We start from the raw sequence: 24,506 nt of genomic DNA, 5'->3' as shown, positions 1-24,506 counted from the left end.
CGGCGGGCCAAGCAAAGGGATGTAATTGTTGCTATGCTTAAGCTGCGTACCGGAAAAGGCAGGCGCTGCTGAGGAGACTCGCGAAAAGGTGTGCCTGGAGTTGTTTGTTGAATTGGAAATTAAACCGTGCTCTATGGAAATTCATCACTGCCAGCCCAAAGCACACACTCAACAGATTTGTGGTGTAGACTTTAACAATGATTGAACCTTCTCCAGAGTGCATCTCACCGCTGAAATATCTCCTCCAGATGCTCAGTAAACCATCTGAGCAGGTCTTAAAAGTCTTCAGATATCCTAGATGTTTTAGGAATCCTTGTGGAACAGCAGAATGTTTACAAATGCATTCTTATAGCTTAAGGAATCTTTTACAGTACATCTATGTCTTTGATTATCATGACGCATGCACACTGACAAATTGTACACCCTGCCTGTTTCATTTTCCCTGTGATTCGCTGTGGATATATTCATGTTTCTCCCTGTGCTGTGAAACTCAGTACCTGGCAGAAGACACGTGATTGACAAGCCTACTGGTTGGAGATGCTTGGACAGCTACTTTGGCCTTTTATCACTCTGACTCTTAGAAGCAAAAAGAATGAAGTCAGTCATAGTCCTTCCAGAGTCTCTCATAGTTAGTCAGCCAATCCTTTCTTACTCCAGTCAAAGCCAGGTACCACGATTCATTTCCCTCACATCAGGAAATGGAAGAACAAGTGTGTGTGTCTGTGTGTGTGTGTGTGTGTGTGTGTGTGTGTGTGTGTGTTTGTGTACAATCAGCAGTGCAGGGAAGCATGCGGTGCTCATTGAACCCTCATCTTTGCCAAACGCTGACACGTGGCCAGCTATACATCATGTGCAAACTGCTGGGCAGGCTGACACCTCGTTGGCCCTCCGTGCGTCCCCCTCGTCCCCTCTCCCCTCACCCTCTCGGCCCGCACCGCTCCCCCCTGGCCACTGAGAGGACATCCATCAGAACAGGTGCTACTTCACTTCACTTTGCAGTCCGAGCTCCAGCGGCCAGCGCAGGTCCGTTAACCAGTCGTGAGTTTGGATGCGATGCAGCGGTAGGCCAGGGAGACCTTATGGATGGTACCAAATGATTTTCTCCCACGCACAGCACGCCGTCATTCACCCCCTTCCCCCCTCCCCCCTCCCCATACACTGTCTCACTCTGCATGTCTTGGGAGAGATCAATCTGACAAGGTATTTCACTCCTCATGTGATTTATGTCGTTTTGGAAATGCACTCTCTCTTTCTCTCTCTCTCTCCCTCCGCCCTGTCGTTCTTATTTTTTTTCTTCTTGAGGATATGTAAACTAATTTTGATGTGTGTCGCATAAATCTCTGACCTGTTGTCAGGCGTGTCATAAAAAATAAAATAAAAAAAGAGCCACGCAGTGCACAGTGCAGTGGGCTCCGTCATATTTCTCCCCCCAAAAAATGATTGTGAATTTATGTGGCGAAAGCCAAGATTCTCATTTAATCTCCGCAGTACAGTGGGAACATGACCTAGAGGAGATGGAAGCTCAGCTTTTCATCTGGCGGAATTACTGCAGCCATTTGTCTATTTAAGCAGTAGTCCCTCATGAAAGAGTGACACGCCAAACCCCTCAATGGCCCTGTGTTAAATGTACTTCACGCTCCAAAGTGTTTGTCGCCTGGTGACATTGAGCTGACCCGGAAAATTCTGCATAATTAAATGCTCGAGAGAGTTTTTTTTTTCAGATCAAGGCCCTGGTTCATTCCTGACCCGATCTCCTGCTTTGTCAATTTCAGCAGCTGTTGGAGCGCTCTCCTAAGTCTGAGGCCAGCATCCTGGATGGAACGCATACTAAAGAACTAAAGAATGGGTTGGGTCCAGAGTCCCACATCAGCTACATCAGGGACAGACAGATCTGTTATTCAGCTCTTACTTAGCGGTTATTCAGCTGTTATTTAACTGTTACTGCGCAGTTATTCAGCTGTTACTTAGCGGTTATTCAGCTGTTACTTAGCGTTTATTCAGCTGTTATTTAGCTATTACTGCGCAGTTATTCAGCTGTTACTTAGCGGTTATTCAGTGGTTATTCAGCTGTTACTAAGCGGTTATTCAGCGGTTATTCAGCTGTTACTTAGCGGTTATTCAGCAGTTACTTAGCGGTTATTCAGCTGTTACTTAGCGGTTATTCAGCTGTTATTCAGCTGTTACTTAGTGGTTATTCAGCAGTTATCTAACTGTTTACCTGAGCATTTAAATGAGATTTGGTCTTGGCTGTCGCTGACACTATAAAAACCCTGGCTGACTGGGCTTGTTGGGACGTGGAGAGAGACCTCAGTGAATGTTCTGTGTCCTTTGTCTTTTCATCTGATGTATGTTAAGTGCCAACCTTGGTGCAGGCAATGTCAGTCATTACATCCTCAGCCATAAAAACCTCTTTCCTAATTTGTTGAATTCTTTCGTAATGTCTCTTCAAACCTTAGACATCAAAACCCTGAAAGTGAGAGCCTATTTGCTTCCATTATGTTTTTCCCCCCTAACTTGGGTCACCTTAGCTATCTCTCTAATGAACCATAGATGAGCTGTTATTGACTTTTTTCTCTGTCTCTCTCTGGAATGTGCGACAAGACATGCACACAGACACACACAGACATACACACACACACAAACACACACACACACACGTACACACACACACACACACACACACACACACAAACACATACACACAAAGACAGACAGGCATCCACACAGGTCCACAGACATGTGGATTAATCCTAAAGCAGAACGCAATCCTGAACATCATCGGCATTTCTGAACCCACCTTCCCACAGTCTCAAGGGTGGCTCAGCTTTGTCAAGAGTGCGTTGTGGCAGGATCTTCCTGATGAAGTCATTAAGAAGTCATTAAGAAGCCATTAAGAATCATTAAGTCGGTGAGATGGCACTGCGCTGTTGCGCGCGGCGAAGCGTCGGGCGGCGAGAGAAAACTTGTTAATCACGCAGTTTATTTGTTTCCCCTGTGTGAGACAGTAAATATGGCAGCATCAGTGCTGGAGTGTGCGCCTGGGCCGGAATGAAAGTCTGCTCTGCCTTCCTCTCTAGCCTGCCTGTGCATGTATGTATGTATGTGTGTGTGTGTGTGTGTGTGTGTGTGTGTGTGTGTGTGTGTCTGTGTTTGTGTCTTTGTCTGTGTGTGTGTGTGTGTGTGTGTGTGTGTGTGTGTGTGCCTGTGTCTGTGTCTGTGTTTCTGTTTGGGTGTGTGTTTGTATTTATTTATGTGTTGTGCACACATCATAGTTTAGTTGAGATCCTGTGAGTGTGTCTGTTAGTGTCAATGCGAGTAGGCTAAGTGCAAATGAGATTGTGTGTGTGTGTGTGAGCATTCGTGAGCGTGTGTGTGTGTGCGAGGGTGTGTGAGCATGCGTGAGTGTGTGTGTGTGTGAGGGTGTGTGAGCATGCGAGAGTGCGTGCGTGTGTGTGTGTGTGTGTGATGTGTGTGAGCATGCGTGAGCGTGTGTGTATGTGTGTTTGGGTGTGTGAGCATGCGAGAGTGCGTGTGTGTGTGTGTGTGTGTGTGTGAGGGTGTGTGAGCATGCATGAGTGCGTGCGGGCGCGTGTGTGTGTTTGTGTGTCTGAGCACGTGTGCAAGGGTGAGAAATGTGGATTTCTCCAGAGAGACTCCACTCCTAATCAGACCAGTGCTGCCTGCTCTCCAGCTATCTCCCTAAAGCAATACACAGCAGTGTCCTCTTTTGATTTTATTCCCTCATTTTCTCCTAATCTGCCAGGTGGCTGATTTATGGAATGTGAGATATATCAGGCTTCGCATTAGCAGTGAGGCCATGACCAGTGCTGCGATTACTGCTACACTGTGTGCCCAGCCATGCGTGTGTGTGTGTGAATGTGTGTGTGTGTTTGTGTGTGTGTGTGTGTCTGTGTGTGTGAGTGTGTGTGTCTGTCTGTGTGTGTGTGTTTATGAGTGCATGTGTGTGGGCACCTGTATGTGTATGTGCATCTGTCAGTGTTTCTACGTGAGCAGAGTTCTCATGTGATTGCAGTCATCGAGTGCCTCTGCTTCCCTACCCGTCCTCCCACAGGACATTAGTATGTGTAAGTAGTTTGTGCTTCTGTGATTGCCAATGCACGCCCTCGTGAGAGAGCGTGCTTGTTTGCCCATCATCCTGGTTGGTGATGTGACAGGACTGCAGGTCCCTGAGTGATGATGGCCCGGGTGGGAGAGGTGTGAGGGGGACAGAACTGCAACCACTGTGGCTAATAGTCTTGAATGGCACTGGTGGTGGTGGTGGTGGTGGTGGTGACCGCGATGTGTTTTCCACTTGGAATGCGCCTGGGGAGTGTAGGGTAGGCTCATGTTCATGCCATGTGTTTGTGTGTATAGGCCTCTAAGCACGAGACATCCCATTTAGAGACCTCCATGGACCTCGATTATTTGGTGTCTTGGACGTTCCAACGTTCCCTCTTGAAGTTTTTCGTTCGTACGTTTCTAGAGAAATAGATTTTTTTTTGATTGGTTCTACAACCTTGAAACTCGCTTAATTGTACATATATATAATAGATAAATGATGTAGATATAAATAGAATATACAAACATTTTGCCCCTTAAAGCACTCAGTGAATTATTATATATAACAGTCAGGAGCACAGTACAGCCAATTCAAGTTCTTTCTGCATTGCAGTGTACTGACATGGTAGTTCGTTCGACCACATTTTTAAGTTGGCTACAGCGTTTTCCATCGCTTTCCATCCCAATCCAGAGCCTTCGGTCATTCTTGCACCTGCACAGCACATGCAAAAGCCTACCAGGGAATCATGTGGACCTGACCTCATTTCCCCCCGTTCAAACTATTAGGAAAGGCTCAGGCCATGCTTTCACTGTGTGTGGACTCCACCGGTGAGCGCTTATCTCCCTCATTAGGCCTAGGGCGGCCACGCTGCCTCTCCCTGTAATTATCTCCATACAGTAACTTTCTCATTAGAAGACCCTGCTAATCGCCGGCCCCTCCAGAGCCTTGCAGTCAGACTATCTCCCCCTAGCAAGGGTGGTACTCGGAGGAGCTGCCAGACCCAGGTGAGGTGCCCAGGTGACTGCCTTTTCCCCTCACTAATTTCAGCATCCATCAGGACGCCTCTTATCGGAAAGAAATATTTTCAATACAAGTGTGCTTATTGGCAGCAGATCACAAGCAAGAAAGGTCACTGGGATTCTAACAGAGGAAAGGAATGCAAGCCCAAGCATGAAAGGCATCAATGTATGGAAAGTTATGAACCTTGTAAAAACTCTCAAACTGCTCGTAAGTTAGTCCCTCTGGAGCCATACTGGTTGAGGCAACGTAAGGTCGCCCCCTCTGGATCCATACTGGTTGAGGCAACGTAGGGTAGATAGATAGATAGATAGATAGATGGTACTTTTTTTATCCCGAGGGAAATTTTAGGACATCCAGTAGCTTGTACAACTTATACAACTCACAGACACAACATACACAAACATTCACATAGGGAGAACATGTTCAAAAGGAGTGAGGTGGTAACAGATACAAGAATGGGTCTGACCCTATGGTACAATATGCATGAAGAATTGGTCTGACCCTATGGTAAAATATGCATGAAAGGTAGTCCCTTTGGTGGTGCGTTGGGTGGTGCGTTGAGTCATTTCAAATAGCCATTAGTAGTTCCATATGTGCAGGTGGAATAACATTGAGCTCAGTGGTTCAGCAGGAGCGCCTCAGACCACACCCAGCGGAAATCATCCTCCAGATAGTGTGAGGAGAATTCCATTCAGTGGCTGGCTTCAATGCTGACATGCACTTCATAGAAAGGGTGGTGTGGGTTAAGTAATTTTCATGAAATGCATTTGGCACAGAAATGGTGAAATGTTGAAATTACAGTGATGTTATATTAACATGAAAATTACAGTGTTCAGTCATTTGTATGGATCAGGAAGAACAGCGCTAACTGCTCACTTAAGCTGAGCACTGCTCTAAAATCAATATCTCCATAGATGTAATGATAGCTTTTTTGTGATCAATTTAAAAAGATTTAATCTCTACCTGCAAGCATAATAATGGGATTGTAGAAAAATACCTCGGGTTTGGGGGGTTTTAAATTGCGATATATTCAAATTGAATTAACAAAGCATAGAATCTGTGGAGTGCTCAGAGCAGTTTCATGAACAAAAAAAAAAACATTCCAACAAACGAAATCCTTTACAGCAGCAAAACATTTTAATAAGAGCATTTAGGATGCAATGAAGAAGCGAATCATGGCAACACTTCCAAAAGCTCTTCCCTGCAGTGAGGCGAGGACCTCATACATCAGCAGGCCCCCGCTGCTTTGTCACGCTGTCTCCTGACAGATGTTCCTCCAGCCGCCTGTGCCTCTGAGTCCCTACTCTCTCTGAGGCCTCCTCGTGTAAATCAAGTGGGAGCATCAGCACGCAAGACCGCGCGTCTGTGAAAACGCTAGCAGCGTGCTAACACGAGAACAAAGACAGGTCCGCGGAAAAAGCTGCTAGCTGCCTGTGATGTTCCCTCCTCATCTCTGAGACGTACTGTAACAAAAAAACAAACAAACAAACAAACAAACTGAGAGCCAATAGAAAGCAAAAGCAGAGAGCTAGCCCACGCTAGAATCAGTCATGGTGCTCGGGGCCTGGGCACTTCTCTGCCCCCAGTTTGCCATCAGTGATAATGGAGGATATGTTCAGAGAAGGGAGGGGCTGGGGGGGTCGGTGATAGGGGCAACAGTGAGGCTAGTGGACCACAGCAGAGCCACCCTCGGTCCAAATGAGATCCAGAGACTTCCACTCCCCGGCCACATGGCCCTGTGGAGGGGGTCCTCCCCTGAGGAAATATGGGCGTCTGTCAGAGCTGGCCAAGTGCACTCCTGGCCCCTGTGTGACTGCAAACTCTCTGTGGCACCGGTATAGAGGGATAGTGTTGATGTCTGTGTGTGTGTTTGTGTGTGTTTATGTGTGTGTGTGTGTGTGTGTGTGTGTGTGTGTTTATGTGTGTGTGTGTTTGTGTATGTGTGTGTGTGTTTGTGTATGTGTGTGTGTGTGTGTGTGTGTGTGTGTGTGTGTGTGCGTGTGTGTGTGTGTGAGAGTGTGTGTGTGTGTGTGTGCGCCGCACAGAACAGAAGCTGCCCGCAGTGGCTTTCCCTGGCATGAGCTGTGCGTTGGCGCGGTCCGAGCACCGACTGGGCCAAAAGCTCTGTCTTTTCCGGGCCGGCCTGGGTGCCTGCATGGGCCTTGGCACACGCCGCCATGCGCCTGGCATCCCGGACAAACAACAGGAGGCGGAGGCATCCTCTCCCTGCTGATGAGCTGCTCCAAGGACGAGCTCCCTCCTCTCACATGTAGCCCGCGCCATTTTTAGACACATTTTTAGACCCCGCACACTAGAACACGGCAAGGCAAGGCTAGAGAAAAACATTATGAAGCGAAGATAAATTCCACAGAGAAATATAAAGCACGTGTGTACATAGGATATTAAGTTAATAAGCAGCTAGCAAGGAAATTAACATGTGAGGTTGAAATCATGGGTTTAATTTAAACTATGCATGAATGCTAAAAATATGCATGTCACTGTCATGTGTGCATGGATGAAAATATACATGTGGAGAATGATGTGGAATGGAAAGAAACACTAAATTAGCTTTGTTGTTAATATGCCCTGTGATCAGGAATCAGCTCAGGCTGTAAGGATTGTATCCCACACTGTGTTGCCAGAATGGTCGGTGTAGCCAGGCACATTTATATAAATATCCCTAGATTGACCTCCACTGCAGATCAGCTTGTTTCAGCTCCTTTCACTTTCAGGGCTCCAGGCTATCTCTACTAAGGTTTGTTTGGAGACCTTGCTAATCTAATAACGCCGTTATCGATCGGTTAGACACTATGTCAAAAGTATACCAGTTCTAGTGAACTTTATTGAGGGAGAGTGAGTTTATTTCTCCAAGTCTTTCTCGGATGTTGTCGGTAAGGTCATCCACCAAGGAACTGAAAATGGAATAATATCCGGTCCAAAAAATGGGCGCGAACAGCCTTGCAGCACTTTGGGATATCTGGGAAAATGGTCCAGAATTTCATCCAGGTCATTTATCATGTCGGCCCACTGTGGTGTTATTGATCAAAGTCCAGACGAGCTCAGAGCTGATCCAACCGTATGTTCAAGAGGAAGAGGAGAGGAAGAGAGGAACATGACCACAGAGTCATTAAAAACACACGTCCGACAGAGATTATCCCACAGCAGCCTATTTACATTCAGATTTCCATTTCCATAAGGGCTCAGTGGATGGAGTCACAGCCTCGGTGGATGGATAAAGGCGGCAGTGTTTTAAAATGAGCGCCCTTGCCGCAACCCCCATAATTCATGCTGTTTATGATGTAAATATTTCAGAGAGGTTAGATGACCCCTTGGCACAGCAAAGGCCATTAATAACGATAAGAACATGGACCTCCCTCTTTTTTCTGATTAATTGCATGCCATTTGCATAATGCTTTGTTTGTGGCAAGCTTTTAGCGATTGACTACAGGCCCCCAAGTAAACTCCACTGAAGTAAACCAAGGCTACTTCAAAGTGAATGTGGCAATATTGTGTCCTGAGCTCATCTGCATTTCCCCCTCCGCAGAGACTAGTCAAATGTGTATGCATGCAGGGCATGGAGAAAATCATCCTTTCGATCAGAGCCAAGCAGTCATACAGGCTGTGTGTGTGTGTGTGTGTGTGTTGGTGTGTGTGTGTGTGTGTGTGTGTGTGTGTGTGTGTGTGTGTGTGTGTGTGTGTGTGTGTGTGTTGACAACCAGTAATTGAGACATATATAGTGTACATTTCATATACAGGATACAGTAGTTGCTCAAACAATTTTTCAAGTTCCTTTAAATTGGATGAAAGGAAACACTTTAGTAGGCCATGCTCTTAAACAATGTGCAGTTTACAAAATGTATGACTTACATTTCACTGGTCACTTCATACTTTTATTGCCCATTTTCCGTTTCGTTAAATCCTGCGCACCTAATCTGTTCTCTACGTTGAGCTTTTTGTCCTTCTGCTATTGTTTTTTGAAAGTGCTTGTGAAGACAAAAAAAGAGAAAAAGAGGAGAAAAGGGAAACCAACCTTGGCCAACTTTGCTTGGTATCTTGGCAACTTCACCCTCATTCCCACTGGCAAGGGCATGGTTACAATTTGCTCTGTCAGGGAGATCAAAGACGAGTGCATATTCAACATTTGCTGGCGTGGTTGTTCTCCAGTTTGAGGTCTACAGTGACAGTGTTCTCTGCTCGACCCTCCTTATCAGCAACTTGCCAGCCACCATCCTTTAGTCCCTCAACCTTTGCTTTGACATCACACCTATTGATAAACACATGATTGTATCCCTAATTTGTTAATTAACAATTAATTAAACATCTGACTAATGAATGAATAAAGTGTTAGTCAATTGTAGTATGTATGTTAGTATCCATAAGGTAATGTTGGTAATCAAGCAATTCAATCTTAATGTACTGTACCATAAGGTGAAGCATATGTAAGCATATTCAGCATTTGGTTCCATATCTTCTCATCACTCCATAAAAGCTGGCAGTGTCTGAGGAAACAGCAGGACAAATCTGCAGGTGTTTTGTGGTGTCTGTTCAGCTGCTGTGTCGCTGGTTGTCTTCCTTCCCAGTATGCCTTGCATGACTATGTGAAAACCATAGATGATTGTATATAGAGGTTCACGTTGCTCCATGCTCTTCCATTCTATAGAAATGAAGCCAAAATCCCTCCACCAATTTTTTTCAAATTCTGCAGTTAACATTTGACAGCGTCTGTGCAGTAGAGATGAGAGTTGAAATCAGGCACGCCCCATGACTAAGAAAAGAAGTCAGGGCAGCCTACTAATGTGGACCTGTCCCTGTGTCCTCATATCATGGTGCGGCGTGCGGCAGACTATTCATTCATTGAACTTGCTGCAACGACCGTCAGCTCACCATTCTATATCAAGACACATAAAAGTGTATGAAGGGTTACCATAACAACAATCTCTCTCTCTCGTAAGTGAGTTTGACCTGTATTTGAGAGTTTACTCTGCCTATGCAGCTTTTTTGTTCTATTAATTACAAAACAGCAAACCAGCTATGACGCAGATTCTATCCTTCAACAATGATCATAATGAGCAGAAATGGTGGAAGTAATGTTGTATGCTAATACTGACTCTAATGACAAGATAACTTTATGTTTCAGTTGAAAAACATGACCTTTGTATCACAGAAGTTAAGGCATATTTGGCTAGATTATTCTCAACCACACAATATTTGGCAAGCGTTTTGGTAATGTTTATGACATTCTAGGTGTAGCCCACATAGATACTTAATTAATTCTGATAACGCCTCGTCATGTCATTCACACTAGGATTATTTATCGAATTACTAACATTAGCAAAATGAACATTAACCAAATAAAAAAGCCTAATTTGATTAACACTACCTCAAAATTACATTTGCATTGCCTATGCTATCAAAACCAGAACTACCAGCAGCATGTGTTTGCCTATGCAGGACACCAATGCCATAGCGGCAGACTAACATGCAATGTACACAAGGGCATCAGTGCCGGAGAGAACCATTGCCGTGGCCGGTGAAATTCCTGCCCTGATTAAATGTCATGTTTTCCTATTCCTTATCATCTGTTCTCATATTTTTTTTTATCTAACATAAAAAAATATGAATATAATCACATCGTGATCTATGCTAACGTCACCTATTCATTGTAGCTACTGGTGCGAAAAGCTCCTGCAGTGCATTGTGAGATAATGACTCATTATTAAAACATTACACTATCCGCAGAGGGTCTGTTAGTACAAATAACAGCACAACAGAACATGACTGTCAAAACCTTTACATTTATCAGCTACAAGAAATTATCAAACAATGGTAGATTAAACTGGCAAAATCGAATCCAAACTCAGCTACTTCACGTAATGTGGTAGAGTGTGGAGCTCGATTCAGGTTCATTCCCAATTGTGCCCAATTCAAAACGTGCAGGTATCAGCAGAGGGAAAAGGAGCTTTTCCACTTAGATATTGTAGAAGATGTAAAGTGTGATTGAAAAAAGGCTACTTTGTCATTGAAACCCATGGGGATGGGCAGACATATTGTACTGCATCCAGCCAGCCAGCAGGGGCGCTAGACCGCTATGCAAGGGTTTTCATAACTGTTTGATTTATGTGAATTTAATTTGAAAACAGGTCAGTTTACATAGCTCAATATGGGTGGTTGGGGCACCAGCATCGTCCTCCTGAATCCTCTTGATGGTGGCTTCAGAGGCTGAGATTCTTGGAACATGTTGTCTTCTCAGGGTTTAAAGGTTTCCCCAGTGTCTTTCCCAGTTGCTTGAGAAAAAGGCTTATCCTCTGGAGCTTCCCTCTCTTCCAATCCGGGTTCAGTGCCATCCAGGTGACAAAGGCGTTGTACGCCAAGATGTCCAATATGTCCAATATGTAAAATAAAATCGGCTACGGCCAGTGTAGGGTCCTCCTTTTGCGGCTGTAGGCAGACAACCGGCTTGTCCATGTTGTCCACCCACCTTTTGTGGCATTATAATCCATGATGATCTCTGGTTTTTGATGCTCCAGGCCAGAGATGCTCCCATCCGTGTGCAGTGTACTCATGAGTACAACATTCTTGCGTTTCTTTGGCACATAGGATACCAGGGACGCATCAGCCGTGTACATACATTTAGAAGAGTTGACAGGCCTGTTCTTTGTAGGCAGCAGTTGGGGTGGGAGCTCAGATCTGTTTTTCCTTATTGTTCCCACCATGGTCAGCTCCTGTCCAAGCTTGTAGGATGTAAAAAAAAAAAACCATGTGATGTTGTGTCCGCTTAGTCCCTGAGCCATGTCCAGGACAACTGTCATTCCTTGATTTTTATCAGGGTGTCCTCATCAGGTTATCCTATGTAGATTTGTAAGTTCAAGAAAATAAGGAAGTCGCATCACAGAGGCAGCCCAGATCTTTATACCATATTTTGCAGGTTTAGATGGTATATAATGTCTAAAGGGGCAGGGGCCCCTAAATGGCATCAGCGGCAGAAACAAAAAACTCTTACTCTAACTTACTCACACACTCACTCAATCACACACACATACTTAGCCTACATACAAACCACATACACAAAAACACACACAAGTGTGCGTGCACACACACAAACAAACACACACACACACACTTGCAGGCGCACTCACATACACACGCGGGGCAAACACACACACACACACAAACACACACACACACACACACACACACACACACTTACACTTACACTTACAGCAGACCCAGACAGGAGGAAAACTGACTTTAGGTACATAGGACCTACAATTTCTAGACTTTTATTTGCCCGGGTCCAGTGGACCCGAATACCCTCTATGTAACACAAATGTGTAGGGGGGGGGTTACGGTGTGCGCTCAATGAAAATGTAGACTGATATCCGTTCTTCGCATAAAATGAGCCAAAGCCAATGAGTTTGAGTTTGAAAAAATGATTAGAAGTATTATTTTTGTTTTGATCAAAAATGAAAAGGGGTCCCACAGACCCGAATACCATACAAGGGTTAAAATGTCCATGTTCTGTTTGCCTTCATGTCTTGTCAACGTAAAGGCTGCTCCCCTGCTTATATTAATGTAACGTCATAACTCCAGTTTGCTCCTGGGTCCATTCTCTAGAAACTATTTCTGAGTCAGTTGTATTTTGATAAAAGGAAGGCAGGAGTGTGGTAAATAAAGTTCAATTCAGTTTGGCATTAGTAAAATTATCAGTAATGGCTGTGGAGGAATTGAGTTCTTATTCAAAATAAATTTGTGACCATTCGAAAATCTGGGATGGATTAAATCAATTTTTTCCATAATTCCATTACATTTACATAATCAAATATTGTAAGATGCTCACTTCCAGTGCTGTCTAGTCTTCCGGTCACTAAAGCTCTTTCCAAATAACCCGTGCATTTGAAAATTAAGATTTGAAAATGAGAATTATCCGATTGGAAGAGAGTTATAACACAGAGATTTAATATCTGAAGAGAAAGCCTTATAAACATGTCATACAAACATGATAAATGGCCATGATTGCTTGCAAAAGGAGTCTTTCATAGCACAGTATTACTCATTTGCAGGCCATTTATTAATGCTTAATAGGCAGACATTGAAATGAAATGTTCTCCAATTCTGTTTTAAAATTGGCAGTACAGGAGCTTCCCTATTATCGTCCAATCGAGTTTGCGGAGCGAGTGTGGAAATGTTCTGGCTTTTTGCAGCGCCCCTTAGGCGTATCTTCTCAGCACATGTCATGGTTGCAGGCATACAGCATGACCGATTGGCATCAACAGCTGCTCAAGCCATGCATCCATCCTCAGAACCGGGGGGGAAAGTTCTAGTTAAGCAAAGAGCCCTTTCCAGTGAAGCCATTAAACAAGTCCCCCCACGCTCGATACCCCTGTTAGATGTGGACGCTTCGAAAGATGAAACTAATGGCAGACTTTGCCATGCCTCTGCCTGGCTCTCTAACCAGTGCTCCGTCCACATAGGACAGAGACAATAGATCTTTGGGCCTCAGTGGAACAGGTGCAGCCAATTTAGCCCGCTGCCACCATGGCTGATTGGATTGGTGTAAGATGGGATCTCTCTCTCTCTCTCTCTCCCTCTCTCTCGCTCTGTCTCGTTATACGTCTGTCTCCCCCCCCTTCCCCCCTCTCCACTGCCTCCCCTCCTCTCTCTCTCTCTCTCTCTCTCTCTCTCTCTCTCTCTCTCTCTCTCTCTCTCGAGCTGAATCCCCGCTGACATTTTCACAGTGTTTTAATAAAAGCCACTCTTGATTAGCGAGACTCCTGCCGCCACCATTCTTATTTACTGGCCGGGGAAGAAAAAGCATTAATTTCTGGGTAATTAATGAACAAGTGGCAGAGGGAGCGTGACACAGCTGCATCCTCTGGGGGCCCTCTGGAGGAACACACACTCCGCTGCCCTGATTAGATGCACTCAATTCATCGGGCCTCCCCGTGACACTTTTATCGGTTAATGATAGCCAGCGTCGCTCCCCAGAGGAGGCTGCCTCTGCCTACGGGGCCTCCGCTCTCCCTGGCGTTCGTTGTGGTTTGCACGGAGCTGCAGGCGTTTTTTTGTGTGGCCTTACGTTGTGTAGCATCTCTGCGTTACGCGTCTCACGGACTTTTTTCCTGTCGCACGGTTCTTCTGTCAGTCCTGCGATTCTGATGCTGAGAGGATGGTGTCGTTTACGCCTGTTTTAAGACAGTGATTGATGGTTCAAGATGAGTTCACTTATCTGGTGATTATCGTGAAGGTTTCTGACGCTCCTAATTAGCGACATTGTCTGGCTGTTTTGTGTGGCTTCAAAGAGAGCGCGACATATGGGGTCAATCTTTGATCAAACTGAATTCTGCCAAGCTGCTTTATGTAAGTCATGCCATCTCATGTGAGGAAGTGAACAAAAAAACAAAGGCACAATGTAACATAAAAGGGAATCATAAATGCCCTTTTTTCAGTAATTGGTGGTCTTGTTCATGATTTGAAAGAAGCAAACATCTACAGTAGAACCTGTCGCTGTTGCACCATACATCCTAGACGTGGGTCCGTCACTTTTGGTGTTTCTCTTTCCTTCTTTTTCCTTCACTCACACACTCTCTCTCTCTCTGTCTCTCTCTGTCTCTCCATCGTGCTGGTTTCGTCTGCGAGTGGACTGATTTTTATTTTTGTTGTTGCGTTTCATCCTTCTCATCCCTCCCTTTCTCATTCCCTCCATCGCCGGGGCTGTCACTAGATTTTAGTCAGAGCGATGAGCTGATCTCTTTTATCCCCACTTGATCTTTTTCTCTTTTATCACCACGGCTTCACACGTTTATTTATTTATTTTCACTTCTCTTCCCTCCTTCCCCCCGTTCCTTGTTCTCCTCTCCTCTCCCTCTCCTCTCCCTCCCTTCCATCGCCCCGTCTTTTCTCTTCCAGTCGGCTGGCCACAGAACTCTCAATTATGAAGCCCGTTTAGACTTGAAAGGTTGGGCTTGTTGTGAGATGAGGCGAGATGCTGTTAGGCTGTCTCAAGGTGCGCACAGACAGGGAGACTGTCACTGCTCCCCCCCACCACCACCCCCGCCCCACCCAAAGTCACACATCTGGGCTAGCATTCCTAAGTGCCTAATTGCCCATGTGCCACTTTTCGTTTTCGGGATGAAATGCCAAACTCACAGAGATGGATTCTGTCTACTCGGGTGGCAGAGAGGATGTATGAGGAGCAAATGGCAGCTGCAGCCAAAGCTTCTTGATTGTTCTCTGCAGTCCCTGGTCAACAGAGCATCCGCAGGTCCATCAAAGGTTTGACAGGGCACAGAGAGATTAAGGTGGATGTCACCGCGAGCCTGTCTATGTATGTGTGGGAGAAGGAAGGCTTGTGTGGCTTAAGGAGAGGAAAAGAAGACGACACAAAGAGAAACCCAACAGAGACATAAGACAGTAGGAAGCATGGCATAACTGATTAAGAGAGATAAGAAACGGCATTATTTCGTTTTGCGTTTTTTAAAGAAACTACAAGCCAAAACAAATTGTGTTCTAATCCAGTATTCCCCAGTAATTGGCATAACTAGCCCATACATCTGTTTTGGCCCTGCTGTGATGATTTGCAGTCTGGTTCATGTAGTTTCTGTTCAAAACCTTGTTGTTTCAGACACGGGCATATATAATACAATTGTTTAATGTATGTGTGACATGTTTTATATTCAAGTCGCTTCATACTCTGTAGTCAAACAGCCTAATAATTATGTACATGTTTTATTCTATGTTTTAAAAAGCCCCACACTGGTCACCCCAATGTTGAGTCTCCAATGCCTGACAAACTATGAATATATTTAGCACTTTTCAGCGGTTTGAATTAGATAAGAAGAATTGTGGTGCATTTGAAGGCAGTCTTATCTTTTCCTTATGGAAGAATATAATTTGGCATAACCGCTGGCTAATACCCCTTGATTAATTGATTTCTAGATAGATATTACTGCCACTAGGTATGTAACCAAAGCCTTGAAGTAACATGCAAATTAAGGAAATATTCTAATAAGTCTGTTGCTTTCCGAGTGCTGACTGTTTGAATACATGAATAATGACGAGTTGAGTGTCTGTCCGTTGAACCTCGTATTTATAAGATGAGTATTAAAAAGGTGCAAATCTACCACGGTGGCAAGAAAACCCATTAAAGTGGTAATAAAATTGCAAATGCCCAGACCTCTCTCTCTGTGTTTCCCAGGGCCTCCTAGCGTGTTGTGGGAGAGGAACTCGTTTCTTCTCCCTCCCTCTGCCTATGTGCTGTGAGCTTCTGAATCTCCCTCCCTCTCCATCTCTTTCTCGCAGAAACTCACATTGCTGGTCTGATACCCCATCCGAATTTCTCCCATCCAGTTCCTCCCTGCTGGGACTGCTGAAACACTCGGCCAGATCCATCTTTTTCAATTACACTGAGAAACTGAGGGGGGGGGGGTTGGTGGTGGTGGTGTGTGTGTGTGTGTGTGTGTGTGTGTGTGTGTGTCTGTGTGTGTGTGTGTGTGTGCGCTCCCTTTCCTGTCAGCCCACAGGGAGAGTGTGTGAGAGTGAATGTGTGAGGGAGTGTGTGGTAGGGGCTGTCTCGTCATGATGGTTCTCAGGCCTCCATTAAAATGTATTGGCAACATCAGATATTAGAGAGGGACTGAAGGGGCGCTCCATTCAGCCACAGCAGGAGTAGGGGGTGGGGTGGGGTTGGGGGGGGGGGGGGGGTTGAGGACAGGAGGCAGAGACCAGGGAGCTGCAGCAAGAACTTGATCAGATGGGTCATCTGTGGCCAGAGCTACCAGAGCAGAGAATCCTCCAGAAAGAAACTCTAAGAATAGGACACACACACACCACCCTTTCTCTTGTGATGGATTGAGTTGTTTCTTTCCTTATTTTGAAAAGTTCAGTGTCCTTTCTGCTGCTCAGCCCTGAAATGCAATTGGTGCCACCTGCTTGGACACCTTCATGCTCACCTGGCCATAATCCACGGGCTCGTGACAGGGCTGAGGTGTCACCAAAGATGGAGGCGGATGAGGACAGTGAGCACACACACACACACACAAACAGACACACACACAAACACTCACACACACACACACACACACACACTGAGGCGTTAAAGTGAGCCACGAGGAACCATCACTGCCTGACACTCCATAATTTGCTGCTTTCCTGCTCTCAGCATCAAAGCGTGGAACATATTGCATCATCATGCTTCAAGTGACACATACATTTGTGGATAAACACACATGTGCATGAAGATACTCCCATGCACACGTTCAAAGACACACTCACACTCACACTCACTCACACACTCTCTCTCACACACACACAATCTCTCTCTCTCTCAAACAAACACTGTCTCTCTCACACAGACACACACACACAGACACACACACACAGACACACACACACACACACACACACACACACACACACACACACACACTCACACACAATCCCCCACAGGTGGAGCCCAGGGGAGAACAGTGGGTGGTTATGTCTGAAGCAGTGTATATCATCCTACCCAGCTGCTCCTCCTCTGGACTCACAGCTGGTCATTTGCTGTTGCTTTGTGCACTGCAGCGTAAGTGTGTGCATGTGTATTCACACACCGGCACGGCACGGCGCAGCACAGTCTCTGCCTATCCCTGCCTGCACCACGACTCAACCAAGAACCCCCACAGCCACACACACACACACACACACACACACACACACACACACACACACACACACACACCTGATCACCGTTAACATGTGCGGCACTTTAAAGGGCCTACCCGACAACCAATTTATTGGCCTCGCTCTCCAAGGGCCGACTTGATAGGATTTCCCTCTGGCCTGTGTGAGGCAGCAGCTCCCCAGAGCGACGGCTCGGAGTGTGAATTACGGCACCATGGCGGTGGCCAGATTGGGGGAGGAGGGTGGGGTATGGGTGGGTGGTGGGGGGGGGGTGGTTGAGCGAAGCGTTAGTTGCGACCCCCCCCCCCCCCTCAATGTGGTGGAAGATCAAGAGAACCCTGCAGGGAGATTGAAAAAGAAATAGCATCTCTCCCCAAATCAGACAGGTCACTGAGCCCAGATTGTTGTGGGGGATTAAAAGTCCAGCTTTATGATAAATTCATTTGTCAAAGTTGTGTGATGGCCCGCTGCCGTGCTCTGGGTACCCAACCCCGCCCCCTCCCCCCACCTCCACCGCCCAAGCCCAGGCGCCAGCCACCCCTGCATCACCACGCTGACTGGCCTTAGTCTTTACAGGATTGTTGTGGCACAGGCCCCATCCCACTTCCCAAACCACAGCTCCCTCAGACTTCAGACTGTCCAGTGGGTGTGTGTGCGTGCGTGCGTGTGCGTGTGCGTGTGCGTGTTGCGTGTGCGTGTGCGTGTGCGTGTGCGTGTGCGTGTGCGTGTGTGTGTGTGTGTGTGTGTGTGTGTTTGGAAATGAGGTATACTGCCACTCCTGCAAAGAACAAAATCCAGCACGAGTCCCATCCTGCTTGAGAGCCATTCCCTTGTGAGATGCCTCTTCATTACACAGTAATAAGGATGCTGTTCAGACTGGAGGATCACCACTTACTGTTTACATCCCCCTCTCTCCCTCTCCCACACACACACACACACACACACACACACACACACACACACATACTCTCAGTCTCTTCTCATCTCCGGGAGATTCGCCATACAGAGAAGCACCACTCGACAAGAGGCCCCCAGTAAATAAGGCATAAAGAGCAGGCCTCAGCACATGTTCCATCTCATAATCCAGACGATATCTGTTTCACGTCCCCCAACAGTATATCAGCAGAGCTGGGCTTCATTTAATGCTGCCGTGGTATCAGTGGAAACAGCCGTGTACCTGACTCCCACCCCCGCACGCCCTCCTACAAACGAAGGTCACAGTCACGCAGCACTGTAAAACTTTATAGGGCGGACAATTTACACTCTGTAAGGGTGACGCTCCGTTCGTAAGTGGTTAATATTTGCACCGCCTTGCTAGTTTGGCTTTGTGGAATCGAGGGACTATGACCTCCACCCCGACCAATTCAGAACAAGGTTGAGTTACAGCGCTTTTGTGTGGACATCGCTCGAGGGACCTGAAGTCACACTGTTATTGTCCAGGTGAAAATGGTCGCCTGGGTCAGAGTTGTATGTCTTCATGTTTGCTCGTCTGATACTGTCGATTGTTCTCTTTGTGAGCCTGATTGGCCCCTGTCTGCTGAATGCCAGACAAACCGATGGTTTGATCAAACACACACAACCCCCTGTGTGCACACCTGCACACACACACACACACACACACACACACACACACACAGACAAACGCACACACAAAAGACCTCAATCCCTTTGCGATCATTGTCACTGTGTTCAAATTATAAGCGCCTGGCAGGGTCACACAAGGTAGGGCTGTTTTGACAATGCCTTGGTTTTCAGTCCTCAAAGACTGTGGCCACACTCCTGCACGCATGTGCAACACACACACACACACACACACACACACACACACACACACACACACACTTCTCACATTCTAAAACCCAGCAGCAGATGCATTGAAACATTCTGAAGCAGTGCCAAGGACTAAATGGCACCTCAGCGCTAAGACACAGCCTCTTTGTTAGGTTTTGTGTCTTGTTTGAAACAGAATCAGCTTGTTAGTCTGTCCTGTTTTCCAAGAGCTGCTCTTAAAAAGGTAGTGTGTGTGTGTGTGTGTGTGTGTTTGTGTGTGTGTGTGTGTGTGTGTGTGTGTGTGTGTCTTAGAGAGAATAGAGAGAGAGTGTGGGTCTGAGTGTGTAAGCATGAATGCCTGCGTGTGGTTATCCATCCCTGTATAGATATGTGAGTGTGTCTGTTATCAGGTGCTATGTGTATGCAGTGAATGCAGACCTAGCGCAGATAAGTGCCTCCTCTATTGTACACACCTGTGTGCATTGCATTCATTTACACCTAACCTGCTAGCTGTAGCTCCGGAGGAGTGATCTTCCTGACACGCACAGGCATATGCTGCCACAGACCCACCCGGCCAGCTCCTCTCCATCATGCCATCACCCCGCCGCACCCACCACCCCCTCCCCCTCTCGCCCCACATCTGGGGCCAGGTGGCACGGAGAAACATGCTGTCAGCGTGGCGCACCGGCCTTCCTAACGGCCCCAGCCTGGCCCTAACTGACAAGATGGGAGAACAGACATGGCAGCCTCTCCCCCTTCCCATTTTATCTGCTGTTTACCCTCCGCTGTTCCATTGATAAAAGAGGCTCGGCCGCCCCGCTGAGCTTTCTCTATCTGTTTGCTGTGAGATGCCAGTGCTAGGTGATGTATCCCAGTTTTATTTATATGTTTGCCATTCTTTATTTTTTGCATTATTATTTTAAACCTGCTGAGCCCCCTTTGTGAAATAGCCTAAGACCGGGTGCTGTCTCGAGCCATCCATCCCGGAGTTCACATCTGATCAGCAGAGGAAAGGAGAGGGAATTTCTAGTAATAAAATAAAGAGATAAAAACGTCTTTTTATAATATAGCCCTAACGAGTTTCTTTCCCCTACAGACTGGCAGGAGATGTTTTAATTGACAACACAGCCAGATTGTGCACATATTAAGGAAATGGGTTCTTGTGCTCCCTCGGGTCCAGCAAAGTTATGCAATCGTTTCCAGATTGAAACCAGAAAAACAACCCCCTTCCAAAAAAAAAAGCTTTGAAAAAAACAAAACAAGACTTTGCCACCCCAAAAAATATTGTGTGCGATAATGGGTGAGCAGAGAGAAAGCATATCCCCTGGTGAGTCAGAGGAGTTATGAGTGTTATTTGGAGGAGCGAGCACCATGAACTTCAGTAAGTTAAAGTGAGAAGAGCTCTTGTGTTTAATGAACAGTTCAGGAAGTGTTGGCTTTACACATTACGCCTCAGCTCGAGCGGGTGTGCCCTTAATTAGGAGTGCGAAAGATGGAAGGGAGGGAGGAAAAAAGAAAACAATTGAGCGGAATAGATGGGTCATGTGTTAAGGTCAGCATTTTTCATCGGAAAGCCTCCAGTCCTCTCTCTCCCCCTCCTTTACGGCACCAATGAACTTAGTCATGGGCTTCACAGTCAATTGTGTGACGGTGGATAATGAGTTTAGAGTTTAAGCTGTAATTCCTCTTAAACGCCGCTGCCGCCTCTCTTCAACACACCCTCCCCTCTCCTCCCCCCACCTCCCCCCATCCCCCCTTCCACTTCATGCTCTAAACACATTTTCTCAAGTAAGAGATCAACAACAAGTTGTTGCAGCTTCATCATGCACGCTGCAGAATAGAGAGATGAGGCTGGAGTGACGGGAGCCAATGCAAAGGATCGCACCAGTGCCTAATCACTCAACATTAGTGTCAGCTCTGTCAACTTTATGTGCTGTGTCTCCATTAAATATGTGCTGGAATACCAGCAGACATGGAGGGAAGGAGGCCGGGAGGAGGGAGGGAGAGAGGGAGTAATGCTGACATGAAAGCCCGTTCAAGTTCTTCTTGGTTGGCAAAATCAAACAGCCATGGCTGACAGCACATGTTGGGGTTTGCTAACTATCCTGTGCTGCTAGATTCATGCTAAAATTGGTTGTGAAACGGCTCAAGTCATTATTTACCTTTTCTCTGCATTGTGGAAATTGGTGTTTTTTTGTGTAGTCGATCCCTTTTGAAATCCCAATTCATCTAATTGTACCTCAGAGTGATAATAAATATAGCCATGAATTATTCACACAGTGAGTGGGCTGATGACACAGAAACTGGTACACTGGGCAGAATCCAAAGCGCTTGAAATTAGAAAAAGGAAAATTGGACTACACTGGGGTGTATGTGTTTGTGCTTGTGCATGTGTGTGTGCGTGCTTGTGTGTGTGTATAAATAAAGCCGAGTTATTAGAAGTAAATACATTTGGCTCTGTTTCCAGCCTAGCAGGCTTAAGCAGAAGGAGGTTCTGGAGTAACTCAAGGAGGTGACGTCTTCAGCTGTAAAAGGGGTTATTGGTAATGCTATCAGGACTAGGGTGGCTTCTGCCTTTTAGGCACACTTTGCAACATTTAGTTGAACACTCTAGTTCAGCCTGGAGTTCAGCCTGCAGCAGGTTTTTTTTGGTCAGTAATGGTGTCTACTTCCAAACGCTTGCAAACACAACAGATGTTTGAATGCAGTATTCATGGGTCGTTGCCCGTTCATTCATCTCTAAATGAGTTTGGGAGAGAGCACCAAGATGTCGTGCATCACTACTTTCTTTCTTTTGTCAGCCTTAATCTGACAAATTAATTTGTGTCGATGCCAGTGTGGCAACTAGAGGCATAATCCTTTTAGATTGTGCCAGTTCATAGCAGACGCAAACCAGTCCTTACCCTAATACAGATATCTCATCCTAATAAGATTTTCTACGGTACAGTTTAAGTCCACTCTGTCCTGATAGCCTTAAAATGACCACTGTTTTCATCCCGAAGTGCCTGTCTGCTGTTATCGCATGCAAATGAATTGAGATCTCTGCCGGGGCTTTGTAATCTCTTCATACTGCTGCCTCTTCTCTTCACCATAAGGGTGTGTGAGAGAGAGAAAGAAAGAGTGAGAGAGTCAGTCTATCTAAATGAGGTAAAGGGATTGAAAAGACAAAAGAGAGAGAGAGAGAGAAAGAGAGAGAAACAGTCAAATGGCAACAGAAAAGAAAAGAGATATAGCGAGTGATTTGGAGAGGGCAGAGAGATTTGGAGGGGGAGAGATAGAGAGGCTCTGCTTCATCTGACTGCCTCCTCACCACTGAGCCCCAGTAATGGCCGCCGCGCCGGCCGAACCTCATTAGGGAGAACTGACACGGGCAGACGGGCCCAGGGAGAGGCGTGATTGGATTAAAAGTTCAGACAAGCCTTCGATGTGTGTAATTTGCGAAGCTCGGCTGATACACAAGTAAACAAGCAGGGAGCACTTTTAAAAAGCAGCCCCCTTAATTAGCCTGTTAGGATGAGGGGCGAGTTCTCTAGGAACTGTGCTAGGCTTTGTTGGAGACGGAGGAAGTGTCAAGAGAAAGAGAAGTAGAGGGGGGGAGGCAGAGGGCGAGAGTGAGAGAGCGAGAGTAAGAGTTCGTTTTGGCTGCTGGGACTTTGTGTACAATAACACAGGTGACACTATAGGGGTGGCATAGCTGATCGTTGAATGCAGATATGAGAATACTGCTAAGGCAAAGGAAGCTCATAGAGAAGTATAGAGCAGAGTGAGGTGTCACAGGTGGATGTAGTGTCTACACATAATGCCATGTGGTCATGTGCAATCTCTGAAGGCTTTTTAAATATGGGATTGGTGTAGGCCAAGGGGTAGACGGATGAGCTTATTTAATCCATGTGTTTTACTGAGCCACAAAAAGTCGTTAGGACAGACTGCCTTTTATTCTCTCTCTCAGTTCTCAGTGTTCAGCAGGACATGGCTGAATACTGAGAACTGTATTACATTACCATAGTTGGAGACTTGGTCATGTTGATGATCATTCTCATTTCTGTCTGTTTCTCCCTTTCTCTCTTATACACACACACACACACACACACACACACTGTTCTGTCTCTCTCATACCCCTCCTCTGTGAAAGTGCTGGTGCTTTGCTGTGAGAGAAGGAGTGATCAGCCATGCAGTCAGGCACACAAACGGCCCTGCCTTGTTCTATTTATGCCCAATTAATTTCTTATGATGGGTGCCCTTTGGGCTCTGTCATTTTGTATTATTTACATGTAATAAGAATAGCAGTAATACATTCATTTATATCCAAAGAGCTTCAAACAGAAGGAGTCACTATTCTTTTTTTTGAATGGAAATGTGTTGGAGAGTGAGGGCAAAGAGAGGAGAGAACGACGGAAGGAGAAAGAGAGGCGAAAGTCATGACCTTTTGGCATTATTAACCTGCCATTCAGCTGCCTGATTCCCATTCTCTCATCAGCTCAGTCTGCTAGAGTTAGGTTGGAAGAGCCTCTCGCTGGTAGGAGTCTACCTGTCAAAAGCAGTCAGGGAGAAGTCACGGATCTCCGTCTGAGCTCGATTAGAGCGTAAACACGACCCTGTCAGTCGAGTCGCAGACTTACAACGTTGGCTGACAACATGCTGTTTATGTTTTGATTGCATCATCCACCTCGCTTGCAGCACACCTAAGCAGTTAAGGTGCAATGAAAACGGTGCCATACATTGGATTTGAAGTGAGGGGTGCACACATGATATGAAGTCATATAGATGAACATATAGATGAACACATACAGAGATGCACTGTGCATGTACTATGAACATACTGCACACCCCCCACATACCCCCCTCCCACACACACACAGATTTACAAGGCAAAATGAGTATACTGTACATACCTTTTGTAAATACCAGTGCAGTGGCATTCTGCCAATATTAAATCTTAGTAATGTCGTAGTAAACAGTGCCATTTTGGGTGAGTTGTGAACCTCTCATAGCCGAC

This window comes from Sprattus sprattus (assembly GCF_963457725.1).
Source record: "Sprattus sprattus genome assembly, chromosome: 18".
Lineage (NCBI taxonomy): Eukaryota > Metazoa > Chordata > Actinopteri > Clupeiformes > Clupeidae > Sprattus > Sprattus sprattus.
This window is presented reverse-complemented; position numbering follows the sequence as displayed.